The sequence below is a fragment of the Danio rerio genome, chromosome 17 (genome assembly GCF_049306965.1).
Source record: "Danio rerio strain Tuebingen ecotype United States chromosome 17, GRCz12tu, whole genome shotgun sequence".
Taxonomy (NCBI): domain Eukaryota; kingdom Metazoa; phylum Chordata; class Actinopteri; order Cypriniformes; family Danionidae; genus Danio; species Danio rerio.
Genome location: NC_133192.1, coordinates 58,339,061 through 58,362,165, shown reverse-complemented (window position 1 = coordinate 58,362,165; position 23,105 = coordinate 58,339,061). Strand labels below are relative to the sequence as shown.

Sequence of the window (23,105 nt, the reverse complement as noted above, 5' to 3'; positions counted from 1 at the left end):
AGCTGACTACTTTTAAAAATTGACTTAACTGAAAAAAGTGGTAATCTCACTGACTTAAAAGCAATTACTTGACTTTAATTAAAAAGTGAGTAAACATGTTGACCTAAAATCGACAAGTTGACTTTACTTAAAAAGAGAGTAAACCCACTGACTTAAAAATGATTAGTTGACTACATAAAAATGTAGTAAACCCGTTGACTTAAAATCGACAAGTTGACTTTACTTAAAAAAGTGAGTAAATCTGTTGACTTGAAAACGAGTAGTTGACTTTACATAAAAAGTAAGCAAACAGGCTGACTAAAAATTGACAAGTTGATTTACTGAAAAAAGGGAGCAAACCTGTTCACTTAAGTTGACTTTACTTAAAGAGTAAACATGTTAACTTAAAATCAATTTATTGACTTTACTTAAAAAAGTGAATGAACATGTTGATTTAAAAGCGCTTAGTTGAGTTTACTTAAAAAGTGAGTAAACCCATATGCATTTAAAACCGACGTGTGGATTTTAAATCGACAAGTTCCCTTTACTTAAAAAGTGGAAAAACCTGTTGATTTAAAAGCGATTAATTGAGTTTACTTAAAAAAAATTGTGAGTGAACCTGTCGACCTAAAAGCACTTTTCTTTTGGACTTTACTTAAAAAGTGAGTAAACCCACTGACTTAAATGCGATTAGTTGACTTTACTTAAAAATAAGTAAACATGTTGACTTAAAAATTGACAAGTTGACTTTACTTTAAAAAGTGAGTAAACATGTTGACTTGAAAACAATTAGTTGACTTTAGATAAACAGTGAGCAAACCCGTTGATTTAAAAGCGATTAGTTGAGTTTACTTAAAAAGTGAGTGAACCTGTTGATTTAAAAGCAATTAGCTGACTACTTTTAAAAATTGACTTAACTGAAAAAGTGAGTAAATTCACTGACTTAAAAGCAATTACTTGACTTTAATTAAAAAGTGAGTAAGTCTGTTGACTTGAAAACGATTAGTTGACTTTACATAAAAAGTAAGCAAACGGGCTGACTTAAAAACGACATGTTGACTTTACTTAAAAAGGGAGCAAACCTGTTCACTTAAGTAGACTTTACTTAAAGAGTAGACATGTTGGCTTAAAATCAATTTATTGACTTTACTTAAAAAAGTGAATGAACATGTTGACTTAAAAGCGCTTAGTTGAGTTTACTGAAAAAGTGAGTAAACCCATATGCATTTAAAATCGACAAGTGGATTTTAAATCGACAAGTTCCCTTTACTTAAAAAGTGGAAAAACCTGTTGATTTAAAAGCGATTAATTGAGTTTACTTAAAAAAATTTGTGAGTGAACCTGTCGACCTAAAAGCATTTTACTTTTGGACTTTGACTTGAAAACGTTTATATGACTTTACATAAAAAGTAAGCAAACAGACTGACTTAAAAACGATTAGTTGACTTTACTTAAAAAAGGGAGCAAACCTGTTCACTTAAGTAGACTTTACTTAAAGAGTAGACATGTTGACTTAAAATCTATTTATTGACTTTACTTAAAATAGGTGAATTAACCTGTTGACTTGAAAACGATTAGTTGACTTTACTTCAAAAGTAAGTAAACCTGTTGACTTAAAATCAATAAGTTGACTTTACATAAAAATGTTGCAAACTCATTTGCTTAAAATCAACAAGTTAATGCTCTTTAGTCACGTTCCAGCATCGAGAGCACACTAACTCCTGAGCTCATGATCACAACAACCCTGAAAAAAAAAACAATAAGACTCTGTTCGGCTCTGATGTGCGAACAGCAAAACAACCACGAAGAGCTCAAATGTGGACCTTTGCTGATCAATACAGATGCATGTAAAAAGTGATTATTTACATTACATGTAAAATTGACAAGTTGACTACATAAAAAGTGCTTAAATCTGTTGATTTAAAAGCGATCAGATGGCTTTACTTAAAAAAGTGAGTAAACCCTTTCACTTTAAAACAACAAGTTGACTTTACATAAACAGTGAGTAAAGATGACAGTCAGACAGCGGCCTCTGGTGGATTAACGTGAGAACAGCAAGCGTGAATGGCACTTGCGAGAGAAATTTGAGATCTGAAAAAGCGTACACAGCGACCTCTGGTGGATTTGCAAAAACGAAAACTCAAAAAACAAACGTAGCTCCTGGGATGTATTTGGCGCTCTCCAGAAATGTATAAAGGACTATGTTTTCAGAATAGGTATGGGTTGGATGTTTTTCAACATTACACACTGTGACCTTTTTATTTTATTACAACCCAGGCTCATTACGGATATGTACCCATGTCTACATTTCTGGGGTCAGCGAAATACATAACCAGAGGTACGTCTGCTCACAGTTTTTGTTTTTGCGATTCCACCGAAGGTTGCGGTGTTTGCTTTTTGATGATGTCAAATTTCTCTCACACATCCTCTTCTCGCATAAATCCACCAGAGGGCGCAACATAGACTTCAGCTGACCAGGCCAGCTTACTGTCAACTGAATGACTGACTGAAACACCCACCCTCCCAAACCCAACCGATAGTGTTTTCAAAAGCAATATAGAAAACAAAAAGCCATTGCAGCCGACTGATTTCACGTTTTCAGCCTGTTGTTTATTAATTTATTTATTTTCTGGAACCGTTTAACTCAGCTTCCCTTCCCAAGTCGGTGTATGTGGTGAGCTACTGGGCAAACTGGTAACTCTGGAAAAGCCATGGAGGTAAGCAGTCAGCATGTAGCACTAAAACGTACAGAAGCCATCGGTGGCATCATACCGCCCCGTGGCGTTCATTTTAAAGCCATACATACCTCTGGCTACATAATATACGCTCTCCAGAGATGTAGACAGGGGTACATATCCACAATGAGCCCTTTAGAGTTTTAATATTGTGACTTTTACTCTTTTTTTTCTCCTTCATATTTGAGCTGCTTTTACACAATTTACATTGCAAAAAGCTTAACATGAAGATGAATTGAACTGGTTTGTTTTGAACTTAACTGGTTAGCTGATATTTACTCTAAACGAGCCTGACTGACTGGCTGTGTTCAGAGATGTCCTCCTGACCTGAAGTGACCTGCGCTGAATGTGTTGTTTTGATTCCCAGTAGAGAAACGCCTCTTTATTTTTCATTAGGAGATGAGTGGATCCGAGAAACACACACACACACACACGCACACACACACACACACTCACACACACCTGTTCCTGTGCGCAGGAGATCTGCTGTCTGAAGTGTCACAGGCCTGTCCTCAGATCAGCACACGGCCTGGGACTCTACTGTTGGAGTGTGCCCAGCAGCGGCAGTGTCCCGTCAGCAGGCTCCGGCTGGGACGGGGCTCAGGTTTCCGAGGCCCGCACTGTCCTCTGAGTGTGTGTGAATGGGGCTTTTGAGGGGCGGACGGCCGTCTCTCATCGTCCCGGGACACGAGAGCACCTCTCGCCTCACACACCTGGCAGCTTCAAGTCTCCACGTGCCACCGGCGCTAACAAAAGACGCTCTGTGCATCACTTATTACAAACTCTTTTACTGAGCATCCGCTCTGCTTTATGCATTCATAAAAACAGGAGGAAGATGAAAAACACGCATGCACCTACAGGATTATTGAGCAGGGTTATTATTAGGGCCAGACCGAATTTTTTAGGTATTGGTGGTTTATGAGGACTCTCCATAGGTGTAATGTATTCCATACTGTAAAAAGAAGCTAATTATATCACAGGAATTTTAAATGTCACGAGACCCCAGTAAGCATGATTTGTATTAATTTTGAATTACGGGGACACAAGACATGTCCTCATAAACCAGCTTGATAGAGTACAACTAGGTCACACCCATATCATTATACAAATTCTGTCCACCAAAACCAGCACACACACACACACACACACACACACACACACACACACATAGACGTCTATTGTTTATATTCTGATTTAACAGTACTTTCTGTCCATTAAACCTGAACCACTCCCTAAATCTAACGCTCATGTAAACAGGTTTGCATTTTTAGTGAAGCATTGTTTATGGTTTAAAATCATGTACTTCCCAGGTGGAGAGCTTGGATGGAGACACACACACACACACTCACACTCATACACAGAAGCGCTGCTGTGTTCATCATGCTCCTGCAGTTCAGAGGCTGATGAGTGAATTATCTGTGACAGGAAGAGCATGTCAGCGTGTCGGAGCTGGACTGCAGCTTTACAGCGGCTCCGCTTCTCATATATACACACACACACACACACACACACACAAAATCTCTCTCTGCTTATTTCCGCCTGCTCTGTCAGAGAGTGGAGGATGAAAGCTGTACCTCTACCCTGATCAGTGCAGGACAGCCCACACAGAGACCACCAAACACACACTCAAATATTGCTGAGGAAACTCCTTATATGAAATAAATACTGTAGTAATTTTAGGGTCGTCTGTAAGGGCATCCGTGCATAAAACATATACCAGAGTAATTGACGGTTCATTCCACTGTGGAGACCCCTGATAAATCAGAAACTGAGCTAAAGAAAAGTGACGCTAAGTACTTGAATTGAATATGTTGTGGTGATTTTATAGTTGCTATGGTAACACAATGACTATAGTAATTAATATGTTGGGGTGATTCTACAGTTGCTATAGTAACACAACAACTATAGTAATTAATCAGTTGTGGTGATTTTATAGTTACTATTGCAACACAACAACAATAGTAATGATTCTGTTGTGGCGATTCTACAGTTGCTATGGCAACACAACAATTACAATAATGAATCTGTTGTAGCGATTCTACAGTTGCTATGGCAACACAACAAATATAACAATGATTCTATTGTGGTGATTCTACAGTTGCTATGGCAATGCAACAACTACAATAATGAATCTGTTGTGGTAATTCTACAGTTGCTATGGCAACACAACAATTACAATAATGAATCTGTTGTGGTGATTCTACAGTTGCTATGGCAACACAACAACTATAACAATGATTCTGTTGTGGCGATTCTACAGTTGCTATGGCAACGCAACAAACATAACGATTCTGTTGTGGCGATTCTACAGTGGCTATGGCAACGCAACAACCACAAAAATGATTCTGTTGTGGCGTTTCTACAGTTGCTGTGGTAACACAACAAATATAACAATGATTCTGTTGTGGTGATTCTACAGTTGCTATGGCAACACAACAAATATAACAATGATTCTATTGTGGTGATTCTACAGTTGCTATGATAACGCAACAACTACAATAATGATTCTGTTGTGGCAAATCTACAGTTGCTATGGCAACGCAACAATTACAATAATGAATCTGTTGTGGCGATTCTACAGTTGCTATGGCAACACAATAACTATAACAATGATTTTGTTGTGGCGATTCTACAGTTGCTATGGCAACGCAACAACTACAATAATGAATCTGTTGTGGTGATTCTACAGTTGCTATGGCAATACAACAATTACAATAATGAATCTGTTGTGGTGATTCTACAGTTGCTATGGCAATACAACAATTACAATAATGAATCTGTTGTGGTGATTCTACAGTTGCTATGGCAACACAATAACTATAACAATGATTTTGTTGTGGCGATTCTACAGTTGCTATGGCAACGCAACAACTACAATAATGAATCTGTTGTGGTGATTCTACAGTTGCTATGGCAACACAACAACTATAACAATGAATCTATTGTGGCGATTCTACAGTTGCTATGGCAACACAACAACTATAATAATTACGGTTAATTACAATCGCTATGACAGTTTTTTCAACCTCTTCTCTTCAGGGAAAACCAGCAACAATCAAGAGTGCATGATTATCTGCTGTCATGGCTTTGCAAACAAAAATGTGATTAAAATGAAACTCAAAAACAGCCTTGAACATAACAAAATGGTGGTAAATTTGTATACACACGTGTGTTTTCAGCACAGAGGCGCTGGTTGAGTTTGTCCTCGTCGGGATGTTTTAAGGCCTCAGGAAGATGGCGTTTTGGAAATGAAATGGCTCAGGTCTGCCGCTGTGCTGGAACACACATATAAAGAGCTGAAGGCTGATATGAATCTGCTGGCGGTTTATTAGACGGGGCAGTGAGCTGTGACTGACGGTATTGTCCACAGATGGACCGAAGTCCACGGCACGCGGGACCCTGCGCGGCCTCGCTGACAATACAATCAATAACCACACGCTTATTACATGACCCTTCTGTCGGAGCGCTTCACTGCCTCTGTGCTTCACTTCTGTTCCTCAAAGTGTGTGTGTGTGTGTGGCTCTTTCAGGACAGAATCAACACTCTTACTGTACGCACACTAATATAAATACTCAGCACTATTGGTGCTTCATATAATGGCAGTGAATGGTGACAGGCTTGTATAGATTTAATGAACACATATTTGCTCTTAGAATAGTGTGATTTCACCATGTTTCAGTCGCCGTCGTCCATATTCTTTACAGTCATTGTTTTCTGCAGACTGCATTTATCAAGTGTGATTATAAACAATAGAAATAATTCATGTTTATCATTAGAGCAGGGATCCCTGCTGAAAAATCCAGCTTAAACCAGCCTAGGATGGTTGGCTGGCTTTAGCTGGTCGACCAGCCTGGTTTTAGAGGGGTTTTGGTCACTTCCAGGCTTTCCAGCCATTTCCAGCCTGGTTTTAGCTGGACAAGCTGGGAGATGACCAGCGAAAACCAGCTTGATCAACCTAGCCAGGCTGGGACCCCAGCCAAAACCAGCCATATCCAGCTTAAACCAAGATGGTCAAGTTGGTTTTAGATGGTTTTGTCTAAAAATCCAGCTTAAACCAGCCAACAATCCTAGGCTGGTTTAAGCTGGATTTTTCAGCAGGGATGTCCAGACTCGGTCCTGGAAGGCTGGTGTCCTACAAAGTTTAGATCCAACCCCAATCAGACACAGCTAATCAAGCTCTTACTAGACTTTCTAGAAACATCCTTGCAGATGTGTTAAAGCAAGGTCCCTCCAGGACCGAGTCTGGACACCCCTGCATTAGAGGCTGGATATATTTACACACTGCTGACACACAACTGGGTTATAACGTTTATTTGAGCTAAATGGCTAACATGGATATATACACTAGATATTGCATACTGACCCTGAGCATGTGTCAATTGCGCCGCCATATTGGTACAGTGCTCCCAGGACAAATATCATTTAACTGCACTAGTCAAGACAGTGTTATTACGTAAAGATGCGGGACTTTAGCGCTGTCTACAGGTGTAGTAACGAGCAAACAAAGAAAACAAAGCACAAAGGCAGAACATTTCATAGGTAATATTAAGTTTTTTCTGTTTTTGTATGTTCTGAACTTTTGTGCTAATCAGGTAACGATATTGAGGATAATACAGTCTCTTACTGCATTCACCATACGGCAAAGCAGCTCCAACTCGCACTAAACACTCGGCTTATGCTAGTTTTGTTGAATAAAATCAGCAAACAATGCAAAAGAAATATGACAACGAGATGCTGCGCTGCCAGAAACTTGTACTGTTGTCGGCTGAGTGAAGGAGTCGTTCATAACGGAGATTCATTCACAAACGAATCGCTCCCTCCGTCAGTATGAGAAGTGAAAGCAGGAGAGGAGCTGTGTTTCAGGACATGACTAGATCACATTTAACAAGGAGGATAGTACATTTCTGTACACACAAACACAAGCTTTTTATCAGGAATGCCCGTGCGGTCACTGATCCATCAATGTAGAAAAGTTATGTAAAATTATAAGTTTCATAAATAAAAATAAATTTGCATACTGATATACTGAAAACTCCCGATCGTATATGTGTATATGTGTATATCTCTGGCTTTGGATCGCCACAGTCCTCCACTGCAGCTTGATCCCGCATTCATTTCAATGGAGCGCTACCCTGTACTAAAATGGCGACTCTATTGACGCATTCCCTCCAATAGACAACAATAGGGTAGGCGGCATCTAATGTATATATCTCCGTATAGCTATCGCTATAATGTTTTTTTATTATTATTAAATGACCTTCTATGTCTTGTTTTATACTCGTTTTATCAGCACTCTTTATTTGATGATACAAACGCGCACTTTATAGCCGATCTATATATGAATGAAAGCGTTTTCTCTACCTCTGTGTTCATTTCTAGTTTGTTTTTGAGATATTTTGACACATATTTGAGATATTAGTGGTTAAGCCACTTTTGGCAAAATTAATTCATTCATTTTCTTGTCGGCTTAATCCCTTTATTAATCTGAGGTCACCACAGCAGAATGAACCACCAACTTATCCAGCAAGTTTTTACACAGCGGATGCCCTTCCAGCCGCAACCCATCTCTGGGAAACATCCACACACACATTCATACACTACGGGCAATTTAGCCTACCAAATTCCCCTATAGCGCATGTGTTTGGACTGTGGGGGAAACCGGAGCACCCGGAGGAAACCCACGCGAAGGCAGGAAGAACATGCAAACTGCAACAGAAACGCCAACTGACCCGAGGTTCGAACCAGCGACCTTCTTGCTGTGAGGCGACAGCACTACCCACTGCGCCACTGCCTCACCCTTTTGGCTAAACAAACTAACAAATTAGTTATTTTGTAACCCAAATTGTTGGGTTATCCTTAATAACTTAATGGATTGGGTTAAAATAACCCAACAGCAGGTCAGTGCCAAATCAACCCACCATTGGGTTACTGGTTGGGATATTATTAACAGTTTTAAGTGAGTAATATTTGAAAACGAATTAATATATATTAGCATGGGGGTAGCATGATGGCGCCATGGGTGGCACAATCACCTCACAGCAAGAAGGTCACTGGTTTGAGCCTTGGCTAGGACAGTTGACGTTTCTGTGTGGAGTTTGCACGTTTTCCCCGTGTTGGCGTGGGTTTCCTCCGGGTGCTTTGTCCGTACTGTATGAGTGTGAATGAGAGTGTATGGGTGTTTCCCAGAATTGGGAAGGGCATCCGCTGCGTAAAACATATGCTAAATTAGTTGGTGGTTCATTCCACTGTGGTGACCCCTGATTAATAAAGGGACTAAGCCAAAAAGAAAATGAAAGAATGACTGATATATTAGCATCAAGGCCGCCTGTAAGTGTTGTGTTTTAACCAAAGCGTGTAACCGTCTGACTCTGAGCGATGATGAGCACACGTGTCATGTCTAATCAGAGGTTTTTGCTCTAATGAGAGGCTCTGGAGCTGGTCTGGGGTCTGCGGGACTCTTTAAGGGTCCGGGTCGCCGCTACAGCACAAGCGATTACACAGGAGCACTCAGCCAAAACACAGAAATCAATAAACAATCTGGAGGTTTGGGTGGGCTCCGTGTCTGACCTAATAAATGTCTCTATTCACTGTTATGACTTCATTTCACTTTAACGTCTTCTTCATGTGCATCTCGCAGCAGTCAATTAGAGAGAGGACTGAACTCCTGACACCGCACCGCACACTAATCCTCAGCTCACACTGCATCACACACACACACACACACACACAGAGGCATAGACACACACACAAACACAGAAATAGACACACACACAATGAGACACATGCGCACACACACAGACACACATCACACACATAAACTCAGACACATTTAAGACACATACACAGACAAACATCACACACAAACACACATAAAACACAAAATCGCAAACACACACATACACACACACCACACACACACACACACACACACATACAGACACATACACACAGAGAGAGACATTGACACACACAAACACACACACACACATATTGAGGCACACATAAGAGACCTTGACACACACACATACTGAGACACACTAAGACGAACATCATTCACATAAACACACACACACACACAGACAAATATCACACACAAATACAGAGACAAAGACACACGCAAACACACACACACACACACACACACACACATACAGACACATACACACAGAGAGACATTGACACACACAAACACACACACACATATTGAGGCACACACATAAGAGACCTTGACACACACACATACTGAGACACACTAAGACAAACATCATTCACATAAACACACACACACACATAGACAAATATCACACACAAATACAGAGACAAAGACACACGCAAACACACACACACACACACACACACACACACACACACACACACACACACACACACACACACACACAGACACATACACACAGAGAGAGACATTGACACACACAAACACACACACACATATTGAGGCACACACATAAGAGACCTTGACACACACACATACTGAGACACACTAAGACGAACATCATTCACATAAACACACACACACACACACACACACACACACACACACACACACACATACACACAGACAAATATCACACACAAATACAGAGACAAAGACACACGCAAACACACACACACACACACACACACACACACACACACACACACAGACAGACACATACACACACAGAGAGACATTGACACACACAAACACACACACACATATTGAGACACACACATAAGAGACCTTGACACACACACATACTGAGACACACTAAGACGAACATCATTCACATAAACACACACACACACACACACACACACACACACACACACACACACACACACACACACACACACACACACACACAGATAAACATCACACACACACACACAGACACACAGAGACACATAAACACACACACATACAGAGAGACATACCTTGAGACACACATGAACACACACAGAGAGAGACACACACACACAAACACACACACAAAATTGAGAAACATACACATAAACACATTACACACATAAACATACAGAGAGACAGACATACACACACGCACACACACATTAAGACACACATACACACATGAACACAAACAGATACATATCACATACATAAACACACACATATTGAGACGCATAGACACACAAGCACATGCAGACACAGATATATACACACGCATGCACACACACACACACACACATGAACACATATGCATATACACACAGACACACACAAAGCATGCACACCTATTGAGAAGCACAGACACACAGAGACACACACACATATTGAGACATAAACAAACAAACAGACATGCACACACACACACACACATACACACAAAAAAATGCACACACACAAACAGACACTTGCACAAACACCATCATCAAGGGAACCAAAAAAAGTTGTGTGTATGTGTTTGTGTGTATTTGTGTATATAAAAACAACCTTATGTTTCTATAGTAGTAACATTTACTGGTACTACTATACTTGTGGGGACATGTGGTCTCCACAACATCAGGAATACAAGGTACACACACACACACAGGTTAGACTGGCGGTCTGATCATCCCTCTTGCCATTTATCTGTGCAGCCGGAATAAGGAGGAGACTGACAGCTCTCCAGTCCACCAGCCGCAGAGAACACACACACACACACACACACACACACACACACACACACACACACGTTCAGCTTCGCTTGCTCCCCATCGATTCTGCCACTTCCTATTATTGTCAATCAGGCGTTCCGCATCTGGGCGGAAAAGAGCTTCAGAGAGTCGTGAAGACGGCCGAGCGACGCTGCACTGATGACTGGAGACACACACCAGCAGCACATCACTAGTAAAGGGTTCGTTCACACACAATTATCACACTAAATTCTGTTAGTTATTCCTCACGTCTTAAGTTTTAAATACAAAATGTGGCTCAGTGGTTAGCACTGTGGCCTCACAGCAAGAAGGTTGCTGGTTTGAGTCCCAGCTGGGTCAGTTGGCGTTTCTGCGTGGAGCTTGCATGTTCTCCCCATGTTGGCGTGGGTTTCCTCCGGGTGCTCCGGTTTCCCCCACAGTCCAAACACATGCGCTATAGGGGAACTGATGAACTAAACTGGCCGTAGTGTATGAGTGTGAATGAGTGTGTATGGGTGTTTCCTAGGTTATCCGCTGTGCAAAATGATTTGATGGAATAGATAGCGGTTCATTCCACTGTGGCGACCCCTGATAAATAAGAGACTAAGCCGAAGGAAATGAATGTATGAGCTGTATACCATGGCATACCATTGTTTATTAAAATAATTATTTAAATGCAGATGATTTGTTAATCAGCATGGCACTTCCCCGCAGTGGCCCTACGTCTGTTCTGTCCCCTTGACTCCTGCTCCGAGCGGCAGCCATAAGTGCACTAGATTGATGGACGGGGCGCGCTGTAAAAGATTATCTGCTCGCCTGCTGGAAACAAAGCCGTGATGGAAATTCGTCGCGCATCATCAGCAACAAAATATCTACACACCGAGACGGGAGTGTGTCATTTTTCATGGGCTATATATTAAATAAAAAGAGCATTAAGGGAGGAGGGCAGCGAGGCAGCGGCGCACGGCACCTGAGTAATAGCACTAGTTAGTGTTTTTTAAAATAGGGGCCACTTGAATGAGGGAGATTATTGGGTTTTTATTGGCTGTCAGGAAAGGCAGCGTTTGGTGTACTTCACCCGCAGTCTTCTGATTAGAGTGCCATGGAGAATGAGAAGAAATGGGACGGAGCATCGCAGCAGCTGTGACTGCGGTTAGAAGAGGACAAAGAGGCCGAAGACACTGATCAGGGCAGATATTTCTGTCCTTTTGACAGTGAGGCTGTTTTTATTTGCATATTAGTGACAGTACTCACAGGTTATTGGTTAACAAGCAGCCTCTCAACAAGGATTACACAACAAAATCGGTATCTACAATGCTAGCAAAAGGTCTATTTACACAGCCAGATGTAAACAAAATGAATTAATTAATTAATGAATAATTAAAATGTTGTGGTTGGATATGCCACACGTTGAGTCTATAGGATATTACTTGACAAACAAAACAATGTTGGTGGACTGTAGAGTGTGTGTGTGTGTGTGTGTGTGTAGACAGATAAAATATATAACATATCTATTTATCCACACACTATAAAGTCAACATATAAAATCATCTACTCACTAGTCTACAGGTGAACTCATCTCACTAGTCAACATATAACTCATCTACTCACTAGTCTACAGGTGAACTCATCTCACTAGTCAACATATAACTCATCTACTCACTAGTCTACAGGTGAACTCATCTCACTAGTCAACATATAACTCATCTACTCACTAGTCAACAGATAAACTCATCTACTCACAAGTCTACAGGTGAACTCATCTCACTAGTCAACATAAAACTCATCTACTCACTAGTCAACATAAAATTCATCTACTCACTAGTCAACATAAAATTCATCTACTCACTAGTCAACAGATAAACTCATCTACTCACTAGTCAACAAATAAACTCATCTACTCACTAGTCAACAGGTAAACTCATCTCTCTAGTCAACATAAAACTCATCTCTCTAGTTAACATAAAACTCATCTACTCACTAGTCAACAAGTGAACTCATCTACTCACTAGTCAACAAATAAACCCATCTACTCACTAGTCTACAGGTAAACTCATCTCTCTAGTCAACATAAAACTCATCTACTCACTAGTCAACAGATAAACTCATCTACTCACTAGTCTACAGGTAAACTCATCTCTCTAGTCAACATAAAACTCATCTACTCACTAGTCAACAAGTGAACTCATCTACTCACTAGTCAACAGATAAACTCATCTACTCACTAGTCTACAGGTAAACTCATCTCTCTAGTCAACATAAAACTCATCTACTCACTAGTCAACAAGTGAACTCATCTACTCACTAGTCAACAGATAAACTCATCTACTCACTAGTCAACAGGTGAACTCATCTACTCACTAGTCAACAGGTAAACTCATCTACTCACTAGTCAACAAATAAACTCATCTACTCACTAGTCAACAGGTAAACTCATCTCTCTAGTCAACATAAAACTCATCTCTCTAGTCAACATAAAACTCATCTACTCACTAGTCAACAGGTGAACTCATCTACTCACTAGTCAACAAATAAACCCATCTACTCACTAGTCTACAGGTAAACTCATCTCTCTAGTCAACATAAAACTCATCTACTCACTAGTCAACAAATAAACTCATCTACTCACTAGTCTACAGGTAAACTCATCTCTCTAGTCAACATAAAACTCATCTACTCACTAGTCAACAAATAAACTCATCTCACTAGTCAACATCTCACTAGTCAACATTTCAATAGTCAACATTTCAATAGTGAACAGATTACTCATCTCACTAGTCAACATATAAACTCATCTCACTAGTCAACATCTCACTAGTCAACATTTCACTAGTCAACATATAAACTCATCTCACTAGTCAACATCTCACTAGTCAACATTTCACTAGTCAACATATAAACTCATCTCACTAGTCAACATATAACTCATCTCACTAGTCAACAACTAAACTCATCTACTCACTAGTCAGCATGTAACTCATCTCACTAGTCAACATGTAACTCATCTCTCTAGTCAACATGTAACTCATCTCTCTAGTCAACATGTAACTCATCTCTCTAGTCAACATGTAACTCATCTCACTAGTCAGCATGTAACTCATCTCACTAGTCAACATATAAATTCATCTCTCTAGTCAGCATGTAACTCATCTCTCTAGTCAACATATAACTCATCTCACTAGTCAACATATAAACTCATCTCTCTAGTCAGCATGTAACTCATCTCACTAGTCAACATGTAACTCATCTCACTAGTCAGCATGTAACTCATCTCACTAGTCAGCATGTAACTCATCTCACTAGTCAGCATGTAACTCATCTCACTAGTCAGCATGTAACTCATCTCACTAGTCAACATGTAACTCATCTCACTAGTCAGCATGTAACTCGTCTACTCACTAGTCAACATGTAACTCATCTCACTAGTCAGCATGTAAGTCATCTCACTAGTCAGCATGTAACTCATCTCACTAGTCAACATGTAACTCATCTCACTAGTCAACATATAAACTCATCTCACTAGTCAACATAGAACTCATCTCACTAGTCAACATATAAACTCATCTCACTAGTCAACATGTAACTCATCTCACTAGTCAACATGTAACTCATCTCACAAGTCAACATATAAACTCATCTCACTAGTCAACATATAAACTCATCTCACTAGTCAACATAGAACTCATCTCACTAGTCAACATAGAACTCATCTCACTAGTCAACATGTAACTCATCTCACTAGTCAACATATAAACTCATCTCACTAGTCAACATAGAACTCATCTCACTAGTCAACATATAAACTCATCTCACTAGTCAACATGTAACTCATCTCACTAGTCAACATATAAACTCATCTCACTAGTCAGCATGTAACTCATCTCACTAGTCAACATATAAACTCATCTCACTAGTCAGCATGTAACTCATCTCACTAGTCAACATATAAACTCATCTCACTAGTCAGCATGTAACTCATCTCACTAGTCAACATATAAACTCATCTCACTAGTCAACATAGAACTCATCTCACTAGTCAACATAAAACTCATCTCACTAGTCAACATAGAACTCATCTCACTAGTCAACATGTAACTCATCTCACTAGTCAACATGTAACTCATCTCACTAGTCAACATATAAACTCATCTCACTAGTCAACATAGAACTCATCTCACTAGTCAACATATAAACTCATCTCACTAGTCAGCATGTAACTCATCTCACTAGTCAACATATAAACTCATCTCACTAGTCAACATGTAACTCATCTCACTAGTCAACATGTAACTCATCTCACTAGTCAACATGTAACTCATCTCACTAGTCAACATATAAACTCATCTCACTAGTCAGCATGTAACTCATCTCACTAGTCAACATATAAACTCATCTCACTAGTCAGCATGTAACTCATCTCACTAGTCAACATATAAACTCATCTCACTAGTCAACATAGAACTCATCTCACTAGTTAACAACTAAACTCATCTACTCACTAGTCAACATGTAACTCATCTTACTAGTCAACATGTAACTCATGTCACTAGTCAACATATAACTCATCTCACTAGTCAACATATAACTCATCTCACTAGTCAACATAGAACTCATCTCACTAGTCAGCATGTAACTCATCTCACTAGTCAACATATAAACTCATCTCACTAGTCAACAAATAAACTCATCTCACTAGTCAACATAGAACTCATCTCACTAGTCAACATGCAACTCATCTCACTAGTCAACATATAAACTCATCTCACTAGTCAACATGCAACTCATCTCACTAGTCAACATATAAACTCATCTCACTAGTCAACATATAAACTCATCTCACTAGTCAACATAGAACTCATCTCACTAGTCAACATATAACTCATTTCACTAGTCAGCATATAACTCATCTCACTAGTCAACATATAAACTCATCTCACTAGTCAACATGTAACTCATCTCACTAGTCAACATATAAACTCATCTCACTAGTCAACATGTAACTCATCTCACTAGTCAACATATAAACTCATCTCACTAGTCAACATAGAACTCATCTCACTAGTCAACATATAAACTCATCTCACTAGTCAACATATAAACTCATCTCACTAGTCAACATATAAACTCATCCTTATTTTCCAATAATTCATCAGACTGATACGAGATGTCGTATTTCAGACATTTGGCAGATTTTTGTCCTCAAACTGTGTGTAGCACAAGCTTCTTCCACATCTTCTGAAAAACCTTCTGTTGTGTCTTGGTGTGATATTGGACTGTTGTAGCTGTGAAATAACTCTAATCATTCAGTGGAGTGATATGGAGCTGTAATTCGCTCAAAACCTGCCAGAACTACTTTAGCTGTGCTGTTTATCTGAAAATAACAGCAGACTTTACAATGCTCATCAGCCAATCAGAATCGAGCATTTAACAGACCCATAGTATAAGTTCAATCATGTTTAGATTTAGATTGTCAATGTGTCTAGATTTCTGCTAATTGAATTTAGTTATAAAGATTATTATGATGAGCAAGTGTATTTTCTTGGCACATAGTTTACTTCCTGCAATTATCCAAAAGCTAATGGAAAAGTCCTCTAGAGTTCTCTCGAAAATCAGCTGGGAGAATAACTTACGGCTTGGCCTATAAAAACACATCACTTCAGCTTTCCTCTCATGAATGCATTTCATTTCAACGCATTTGTACAGTGCATTTAATACAATTTTAGGCTTTTAAGTATTTCTTTTAAGTATTAGGCTTTTATTATATCTTAAATGACAGCAAAGCATGCGATGAAGCTACAAAAAATCTGTTCAACCATTTAGTTGTGACAATACATGTGTCGTTTTCTCACCTAGGTCTCTTTTCAGCCTCGTTTTGCGAGCGGGTGTTAATTTTGGCCCCCGACTGTACACACGAACAAATGAGCATGGCATTGAGCGACTGATTAAAGAAAAGATGAATGGCATCAAGTGCGACAGGCGCTGTGTAAGCGTATAATTAAGCAGAAAATGACAAATAGGGATGAAAGTCATATTCACGGAAACAGATCAGCTGGAAATCACTGCCGACATGAAAAACAAGCAACAAGAAAAAAAACAAGCAATCAAGTTCCATCTACCATCAGAAATCAGGACACACCGCAGAGCTTTTGTCTTGTTTCTAGTCGAAATATCTAAACAATTGGTCGCATTTTATATTTGGTGATCTTAACTACTGGGTACTTGCATAAAAAATGACTACAGTGTACTTACCTACTTACTTACTTACTTACTTACTTACTTACTTACTTACTTTTACTTACTTACTTACTTACTGTCCATATCCGGGACCAGGCTGTATCCTGAGCTGCTGCTGCGCTGTTGGTCATAGGGCAGTGGAGAGCATGAGACTGATTCCAGTGAAGCTCCAGGGACAGACGAGTCTTCGCTGAGGCCAGCTTCCAGCCTCCACCGCTGAAGCCTGGTTTATTCTTCTGCGTCAGGTGACCGGCGTAACCCACGGCGCAGGCAACGCGCATAGCTGTGCATGTACAAGTGGCTCAAACTCGCTCATTTTGAGGCAGGAACCGGCGGACGTGCAACAACTTTAACTATGAGGTAAACACAAAACAAAACTTTCCATCCGGAGCTCCTTCACGGGACTCCACACTTGTAAAAAATCGCTCACGCCATTCGCGCGGCTCTCGGTCCCGCCCAGACTCGTCAGCGCTACCAAGCCGACCAATCACAGAGCTTACGCTACGCGTCGTTGCGACGTGTAGTTACATTTTTTGAGAGGTGCACGTCAGCGACGGCGATGGCCCCGGCGAAGGGTTATGCGTCAGCGCCGTAGCATACGCCGGTGTTTGACGCAGAAGTATAAATCAGCCTTGAGATTGCAGCTCTGCACAAGACTTTTGGCCAGCGGAGAAATTAAAATCGTCGTGCCCAACTGAGTCTGGTTCTCTCAAGGTTTTTTTCTTCACTCTCCAATCAGTGAAGTTTTTCCCTCTCCGCTGTCGCCTCTGGCTTGCATGGTTCAGGATTGGTAGAGCTACGCATCGATGAATTTGCTCTTCAGTGTTTGGACTCTCAGTAATGACTTTAAACCACACTGAACTGAGCTAAACTGAACTGAACTTAAACACTAAAAACTGAACCACCCTGATCCAGTTACTATGACCATTTATGTGAAGCTGCTTTGACACAATCGACATTGTAAAAGCGCTATACAAATAAAGCTGAATTGAAAATTAATGTCAATGAGTGTGAATGGATGTTTCCCAGAGATGGATTGCAGCTGGAAGGGCATCCGCTGCGTAAAACATGTTCTGGATAATTTGGCGGTTCATTCCCCTGTGGCGACCCCGGATTAATAAAGGGACTAAGCTGATTAATTACAGTTAATTACGCTGTAAAAAATATGTCTTTAAACAGTTTCCTAATTTTGGTGTTTCGGTTTTAATTGCGGTTATAAAGTGAAGTTTAATTTTAATATAATTTCGAGAGGAGCATGTGCTCATGATGGGCACAGCTGGCCCACGTTAGCTAATCATGATCCTCCAATCAAAGGATCCCAAGTCACTATATATACCCTCATTTCCTTTCTACAACTAGCTTTATCTGGAAGAAAAACCCCCTCCTCCCCTTCCCTCCTTCTTTATCCAGAATTGGCGGCACGGTGGCCCAGAGTAGCACTGTTGCCTCACAGCAAGAATACCTACAGCGTTGGGTCCTCCGTTGGGTCCTCGCTGAGCCATCTGGTATTTCTGTAAGGAGTTTGCATGTTCTCCCCGTGTCCGCGTGGGTCTCCCCGGGTTCCCTAGTTTCCTCCCACCATCCAAATGTGCTCTATATTATAGATAAAATAAGTCTAAACCCTTTTTATAATGTCTTACTCTCAGGAAGTTCGCCTCGGCCTCAACAGTGGGGGAGTTTGAGATCGACCTGAGCTCAATCTCCCCTTGCCATGCAAAAGGGGGGAGCCCTGGGCTCAAGCATCCCTTGAGCTCAGGGCTCTCTCTTGGGACAGCATGCCAAACAAGCTATGTATAAATCATGAGCTAAGTGTGAACTGTTGAATTGCATTGCATTTGCTCTGTCGAAGTTTGATGTTGAACATTTAACTCTATAGTTTAACAAAGTCATTTAAAGCCATTACTGCATCCAAAATGGTGAAAAGCCTTGGAGTAGCGATTGATGACCAACTAAACTTCTCTGACCACATTTCTAGAACTGCTCGATCGTGCAGATTCGCACTCTATAACATCAGAAAGGTCCGACCCTTCTTATCTGAACATGCAGCTCAACTCTTGTTCGAGCTCTTGTTCTCTCCAGACTGGACTATTGCAACTCTCTACTAGCCGGGCTTCCAGCTAACTCTATCAAACCTCTTCAGCTGCTCCAGAACGCAGCAGCACGAGTGGTCTATAATGAACCTAAAAGAGCACATGTCACTCCGCTGCTCATCCGTTTGCACTGGCTGCCAGTTGCTGCTCGCATCAAATTCAAAGCTCTGATGTTTGCCTACAAAGCGACTTCTGGCTTTGCTCCTTATCTGCTCTCACTTCTGCAGATGTATGTGCCCTCCAGAAACTTGCGTTCTGTGAATGAACGTCGCCTCGTGGTTCATCCCAAAGAGGGAAGAAATCACTTTCCCGAACTCTCGCATTCAATCTGCCCAGTTGGTGGAATGAACTCCCTAACTGCATCAGAACGGCAGAGTCACTCGCTGTCTTCAAGAAACCACTAAAAACTCAAATATTTAGTCTCCACTTTCCTTACTAATATGAAACTCCCTCTCTGACTCCTCAACTAACTACAAAAAATTTTGACGTATTATTTCTAAAAACAAGACTTTTCTAGAAAATGCATTTTTATTTGCGTTCGCGTGGGTTTCCTCCGGTTGCTCCGGTTTCCCCCACAGTCCAAACACATGCGGTACAGGTGAATTAGGTAGGCTAAATGTGTGTGTATGTTTCCCAGAGATGGGTTGCGGCTGGAAGGGCATCCGCTGCGTAAAAACATGCTGGATAAGTTGGCGGTTCATTCTGCTGTGGAGATCCCGGATTAATAAAGGGACCCTGGATTAATAAATGAGATCAGAGAGGAAGGAAAACAAAAACTGCAGTGACTCTTTGTGTGTTCCACGATCCAGGAGAAGCAGCCGTCTGCGCATCAGCCGTTCCCCAAACATGACACAGCGCAGGAAAGCATCGATTTTCCCCTCCATCAATCTCCTGCTGCTGGAGAGACGGATGGAAAGACAGACAGCTGAAGATGTGATTTGTAACTGGGGCGCGCTGGAGAGAGAATTGCATGGCGGCAGACATCTTTAGTGTGTTTCCAGGCTGTGAGATTAACAGTGGAGCGGCTCATGATTGAGTTCAGGCTAAACGCATGCAGTCGCCCGCCGCAACAGAGGGATGAACCCACTGATGTCACGTCACACACAGCCTTTCATTCATCACACTCTACACATATTCACACACATGGGTCTGACACGCTGGAGAAATCTGGCTTTTCCTGCCAAATTAACCGAACTGCCAATGCTGTCTAACTTTTTTTATTTTATTTATTCATTTTCCTTCAGCTTAATCCCTTCCAGCTGCAACCCAGTACTGGGAAACACCTATGCACACTCATTTACAGAAACACTCATACACTATGCCCAATGTAGTTCATCAATTCCCCTATAGCGCATGTGTTTGGACTGTTGGGGAAACCTGAGCACCCAAAGGAAACCCACGCTTATAAGGGGAGAACATGCAAACTCAGCACAGAAACACCACCTGACCCAGACGGGACTCGATCCAGCAACCTTTTTGCTTCTAGTGAACAGTGCTAACCACTGAGCCACCATGCCGCCCCAAGACATCCATTCATTGATTTTCATTTTGTCTTAGTCCCTTTATTAATCCGGGGTCGCCACAGCAGAATGAACCGCCAACTTATCCTGCACATGTTTTTCACAGCGGATGCCCTTACAGCTGCAACCCAGTACTGGGAAACACCTCTACACACTCATTCACACACACACACTCATACACTACGGCCAATTTAGTTGATCAATTCCCCAATATCGCATTGCTTGGGCTGTGGGGGAAACCGGAGCACCCGGAGGAAACCCACGCTAATAAGGAGGGAACATGCAAGCTCCAACTGACTCAGCCGAGACTCGAACCAGCGACCTTCTTGCTTCTAGGCAACAGTGCTAACCATTGAGCCACCTTGAAACCCCAAGACATTACAAGTGAAGTTTCATAAACTAATTTCGAGAGGAACACGTGATATGATTGAGCATGACTGGCTTCTCATCTGTAATCAACAGGGCTTAATTTGTGCTGGAACACGACGGATCCGACACGTCCTTTTACCGATCCCCCTCCTCAACTGCCTTTCTCTCCCGTCCGCTGTTCACTTTCGCTTTCTTCCGTGACTCCCCAACCCTCTTCACTGTCATCTGCGACACACCCGCCCCACTCAATTCCGTACGCGACACCCTTCCGCCATCCACTGCACCAACACCAATCGATCTAGTCCGGGACCTTGCAATTCACAAATTAAGCACTGATAATCAGTAATAATCCAATCAAAGTGATCCAAACTTACTATAAACGGATTGTTTTCTCCTTACTTCTCTATCTTCGTCTTGGAAGAATCCCCCCTTCCACCCCATCTCCTCCTTTTTCTCCCCTTTTCTAAGGGGAAGCTCTCGAGACCTACCCAATCTCGGATCCCCCTTATATGCCTTTTGACCGGGCGGAAGCCCTGGGCTCAAGTATCTCCGAGCTCAGGGTTCTCTCCCGGGACAGCATGCCAAACCAGCTACTGTATAAACACAACGTATATCTAAGTGGGAACTCTTGAACTTATAATATAAAAAAAAATTCCCACTGAACCTTCAACACAATATTTTCAACAGGACCAGCCACATAATATCAACTCAATATCTGGTTATATATTCATATTTGTACATGCAATCCAATATGAGAGTTACAGGGTCACTGTTAATCAGTCTTAAGTGCAAGCCCGCAGGCATGTATTTAGTATTTGAGTTAATCGTTCATAAATTGGCCATAGAACCTCCATTAATGCCCGAATACTTGGAAAATTTTGACTTCTCGAGTTATAAAAAGCACTGACGTTGTCATGCTTCGTCATAAAGCGTCATCATCAGTTCACATCAGAGTGTTTCTGGAACAAAACTACAGTTAAAGTTGAGATAATAGCTTAATATTGTATTAAATGCACACATATTTGCTAGCAGCCAAATAGCCTGCGCGCTCACACGGTCAATCACAGATTATTGTTCAGGTTAATGTTTCTTCAGGTGAACATTTCCTCTTCAACCAATATATTTCCTTCAAACTAATGTGATAACCATTAACAGACTGAGCGGTTGAGCAAGGTTATGAATGGCATGTGCAGATCTATTAGCATTGAATACAACTTAAAGAACAATGTTTGCACAAGATACACGTTAAACAAATCCTACTAAAATCTACATTCCAAACATATCAGCCTTCGATTAGTGTGTTTTGATAAGGAGAACTTGATTGTCTTGAGTGCTTATTTCAGAAGTTGTTATCTTACAATCAGCCTAGCAAATATCCTCAGGCCGTTTTATACCCACAGAACTGATTCTCACGATCTTTACTCTGTAAACCCTACAGATGGTTGTGTGTGAAAATAGCAGTAGATCAGCAGTTCCCCTCAGTAGTAGGTCAGTAGATTTATGTTCATCTGGTCTTGCTTTATATTGACTACTAGGTACTTGCA

At 41.0% G+C, this 23,105-nt stretch overlaps 1 long non-coding RNA gene across 2 annotated transcripts in view; it reads right to left on the bottom strand.

Moving 5' to 3' along the window:
• The window catches only part of LOC137488150 (uncharacterized), a 64,033-nt gene that overhangs the window by 9,919 nt on the left and 31,009 nt on the right, over positions 1-23,105 (bottom strand). Inside the window, exon 1 of one of the 2 annotated variants that reach the window (XR_012392959.1) lies at positions 3,177-3,409. The exons of the other annotated variant lie outside the window; for it this stretch is intronic. This is a non-coding gene — a long non-coding RNA (uncharacterized lncRNA). Of the gene's footprint in view, positions 1-3,176; positions 3,410-23,105 lie in introns of those variants that run through there. 2 annotated transcript variants of the gene reach the window in all.